This window comes from Grammomys surdaster, unplaced genomic scaffold, assembly GCF_004785775.1.
Source record: "Grammomys surdaster isolate TR1022 unplaced genomic scaffold, NIH_TR_1.0 344, whole genome shotgun sequence".
In the NCBI taxonomy this organism is placed as follows: Eukaryota; Metazoa; Chordata; class Mammalia; order Rodentia; family Muridae; genus Grammomys; species Grammomys surdaster.
In genome coordinates this window covers 1804932-1809905 of record NW_021604763.1, presented here as the reverse complement: position 1 = coordinate 1809905, position 4974 = coordinate 1804932, and positions in this window count along the sequence as shown.

Genomic DNA, 4974 nt, shown 5'->3' with positions numbered 1-4974 from the left:
TCTCTCTCTCTCTCTCTCTCTCTCTCTCTCTCTCTCTCTTCCAGCTCATCAGCACACTCTGAGACACCTCTGATCTGTTCTCAGTGTGAGCACTTTGCACAACCCTGCTGACTTAGTGTTCCACATCACGTCTCTTGCCTGGGCTCTCACAGGACCCTCCTTTTTAGGTCTCCCTGTTAGTTAGTGCCTTTACCCTTTATACTGTGGGCTACTCCTTCATATGCTCACTGCCATGATCGGCTGAGATCTGAGAAACCACACACAAAAGAAATCCTTCCTCCGCCGGGCGGTGGTGGCGCACGCCTTTAATCCCAGCACTTGGGAGGCAGAGGCAGGCGGATTTCTGAGTTCGAGGCCAGCCTGGTCTACAGAGTGAGTTCCCGGAGAGACAGGGCTAAACAGAGAAACCCAATCCCCAAAAACCAAAAAAAAAAAAAAAAAAAGAAATCCTTCCTCCAAGATGATGTCTCTGCCAGGTATTTGGGGAAGGAAGAAAAGCCTGTGTGTATCTGCTTCTGGTGTCTCTGGTTCACATCATGCCAGCCCAGACTCCAGTGATCCACGTTAAATTAAGCTCAAGATTGAGTGTTTACATAGGTGGTAGTCAGGAAAGCATAGTCTAAACAATGATACATGAAGTGATTTTCTAATCTAACACCAACATAGCACTTACAGATAAATCTAGCATTATGTGTTAGGTTTCAAATCTAGGACAAATGGCTGAGAGGCCTTTTTAACAGATGCTGGTTGCCTGGTTTTCCTGCATCCCGGTTACAGGGCCTTCCTGGCCGGCATACTCCGCCCCCTCCCCTGAACTCTCCAGCTCAGGAGGTTGGGCTGTTCTGCTCTATACAATCCAATCTTTTTGGTTAGTTGCTCTCTTTGGGCCTCCTGCTGCTGCACCTGGTTCCTTTCTCTCCCTCCCCCTTCCTCCCCACACCCCACGACTCAGGGTCACGTCCACTCTGGACTCTCCCAGATGTCCGTGCCTTTGATTATGTTCTTCCACGTTTATAATACACTTCTCCTCCAGCATACCTGGGGAAGTCATCTTTCCTTTCCTTTTAATTTTTCTTCTTCTTTTTTTCCCCCTATTTTGTAACTTTTCAGGGGGCTGTTCTCATGACTACAATCACAGTCAAACTGTTGAAGGACCAATATAAAACTTGTAGGTAGTCAAACAACTCAGATGCATCTTGTACTGAATATGTATAAGGATGTACATGCCTATGCTGGCTAGTTTTATGTCACTGTGACACAAGCTAGATTCGTCTGAGAGGAGGGACCCTCAATTAAACAAACGCCTCCTTGGGATGGGGCTGTGGGCCGGCCTGTGAGGCATTTTCTTAATTAATAATTGATAGGAGGGCTCAGCCCATTGTGGGTGGTTATATCCCTGGGTTGGTGGTCTGGGATTCTTTAAGAAAGCAGACTGAGCATGTCAGGGGGAGCAGCCAGTAAGCAACACCCCTATTTTGTCTCATGTCATCTAAGGTAAGTACCTGGAACCTAAGCTATCATTCCAGCGTTTCTTTTTAAAGCAGCTCTATGTTACCTATGGTATATATTTTAAATAGACTACCTAGGCCATCCTTGAACTTATTATGTGGTTGAGGATGTTAATCTTAAACTCTCGGTTCTCTACCCTCTATCTCTTAACTCCTGGAATTATTCCCTGGAGTCTATACTTTTTTTTTTTAATTTCTTTTCTTTTAATGATTTATTTTTTATTTTATGTGCATTAGTGTTTTGCCTGCATGCATGTTTGTGTGATGGTTTTGGATCCCCTGGAACTGGAGTTACACACAGTTGTGAGCTGCCATGTGGGTGCTGGGAACTGAACCCCAGTCCTTTGGGAGAGAAGCCAGTGCTCTTAACCACTGAGCCACCTCTCCAGTCTCTATTTATTTTTAACTAATCAATATTGTATTGTATGTAATCTGGGGGGAGTAATCTTTTTTTATTTCTTGTTGCAATTTTGGTAGAATTTTTTTCAAAGGTTTTATTTATTTTATTTATTTTATTTTGGGTGGGTGGCATTAATGGGTTCATTCTGTAGTCCAGGCTGGCTCTGAACTCTTGGGAATCCTTCCTCTCCAGAGTGTTGGGATTACAGGTGTGAGCCACCACGTCTCGCTTGCACTCATCCCTCTGTAGTTGTAAGCTTGCCCAGGGGTGACTTACTGGTCAAGCAACGGACCTGGGAGCCACGTGAAACTTGAGAGAGGATCAAGGGAGGATGGAGAGCTGTGGCTGCGGCTCTGGCCCAGTAGGCTGTGTGCACAGGCAAGCTGCTGCGGCTGCTTTTCTAACTGGACCTTTGTTTTGTAGGTGGGCAGCCACACCCAACACGGATAATGGGTATGGTAGCTCTCTGGTTACTTGTGTTACTGTGGCGACCCCTAGCGGAGGGAGGCACAGAGGCAATGAGAGTTCCTCGTTCACAAGCCATGTCACTATTTTCCCTGGTTAGAATACTCAAGGGCTTAAACATATTCTTTACACAGAAGGAATAACAAGGCTATCCCACCAACTAGAACACACTTTCTCACATAAATAACACAAATCTAAACAAAGTCTAATGTTTTGTTTTTTATGTAGCCTGGACTAACTTCAAACTCTCTATACAGATAAGGATGGCTTTGACCCCTCTCCACATACCCCGATCCTCTTGCTTCTGTCTCCCAAGCTCTGTGGTCATGGGGCGGGGGTGGTACCAAATACAGTGCACAGTGCACGCAACAGGAGAGCCTGAAGCATGATAGGCCAGCACCTACCAACTAAACTGTCTCCAGCTCCTCATTTCCTCTTGTTAAAAAGCTGTGGCAGTGCTAGGGATTCGAGCCAAGGCCTTGTGTGTACAAGGTGAGTGACCTGCCATTGGGCTGCTTTGCTTAAGCATGTGGCTTTGCTTTAACTTATAGCCTGATTCTAACTGCTGCCATCTCTTCTGCAGAAAAACAGATAGGTTTGGTGGCCCATGCCTATAACCACAACTCAGGAGGTGGAGTCAGGAGATCAGAAGTTCAAGGTCACCCACAACTACACTGTGAGTGCGGACTACATGAGACCATCTTTGGCCACCTCCCCCACCCTTGGAGGAAAAAGATTTTTCTAATCCTTGACTTTGAATTCTAACCTGTCCAGTTTTCTATTTCATACTTTTCCTACCCTGACATCTATGACTGCCCTTGCCTCTTCTTCCATTCCCATCAAATATTACGGGTTGCTGTTAAATTAGCAACTGAGCAGAAAACAGACCCCGAGTACCTGTGTGTCCTACGCTGTCTGCTTTACTCTGAGGCAGGAACATCCTTCTCCTGTGTTGCAGAAGAGAGAACTGAGGGGCAATGAATGTGGGCAAGCTTGGCATCAAGTGAAGGTAAAAATCAGAGCCATCTGTTTAAGACAGGGTCAGGCTATGTAGGCCAGGCAGACAATCCTCCTGCCTCAGCCTCCCAAGTGCTATTGTTAGAGGAATGTGCTATCATGTTTATTTAGCTTTGAGCCTGTTTAGCTTTCAAAGTCTTTAAGCAATGACACTTTGGCTCTAAGTAAAACAAAGTGACCTTAACAATAATAGGACAGAAAGCGGGTCGACTCAGCAGCTCCGTGTTACTCTCTGAGACTCGGCTTTCGCTCCATCTAGTCCATCCCTAATGTTCTGAGGCTTTGGCCCTGGTAAGCATTCTCAAGGGTTCAAGATGTCTGCTCAAGTGTTCCACCATCACATTGAGGACCATTTAGAGGCAGAAAGCAACCTCATTTCCCCTTGTGTGTCTCCTTCTGAGGAGCTAAGGCTATCCCCCAGGACCCTTCCAGCTGCAGCATACTCCCTCCATCTTGTCCAGAGTGCCAGAAGCCCAGGCTAACAATTTTAAAAAGCAAAGTTGGCTTGCCTGCTGCTTAGTCCTTTATCCTCCTTACATGACTCTCCCTCCCTGAGCCCTCTGAGTGGGAGCACCCCTCCCCCGCTCCCGCGAGGCTACCACTCACCGTCATTCCCTGCATCAGAAGCTGAGGCATCCTCGAGAGGCCTTAGTAGCTACTTCTCTCACTTACCTCAGGAAGGCTGCTGACCCTCAGGGCCTTAGTAAGCTCAGGTATTTTAACCTTCACACTGGAGTTTGGAGAAGTTGGGGTCAGAGGAAGTTAAGGTACCTGCTCCAAGAGGTTGAGGCCCTCAGAAGTCAGAGCCTGCTGGGCCTCGTGGCCCAGTTCTTGCCCCGACTCCGAAATTCTGGCTTCACATTCTTCTGAGTTAATATCGCTGTGTCCTGGGGCACATACTTGGGTGGTAGAGGACTGGCCTAGCATGTGCAAGGCCTGCTTTTCCAGATCCAGCACATTGGCATACATTAACTTGGCTTCAGAGCAGACAGGGTAAACAGTACCATCTGCATCTGCAAATGAGGACGAAGGCTCAGGCTTACCCAGAGGCTTGTGGACCTTCTGCATGGTGTGTTGTGCCATCCTCAGGGTGCTGAGCTGAACAAGGCATTGTTAATCATGATTTGGAGTAGCTATCCAGTAAATAACCCTTGCATTAATGCAAGTTATCTTACTGATCATGCCTAGAATCTCTAGGCTCGCCCTGTCCGCTACCCCATTATCTCCCTCTGGATGACTCAAGCTCTCCTTGAAGCCTCTCTCCACAAGCCTCATAGGGCACCACAGCCCCCTCTTCAGTCAGGAAGGGCCTTAAGCAGGAAATCTTTTGAGATAGTGCCAAATGGCCTGGCAGGCCTCATTCCCTCGCCTCCCACCTGGAGGCTTTCTCAGCTATTCCTCTCAGCCTCCGCCCTGCTCCATGTGACAGGATGGCACCAGCCCCAGGGCAGACCAAGAAGCTACTCTCCACCAGCTCTGCTGGCTTTGCCCTAGCAATCCCCACTCATGGCCTTCCTTCTCCACCCTCGGCCCCGCCCCCTTCCTTCACCATAGCCCTGGACACAGTACACAGGGCCCAGAGTC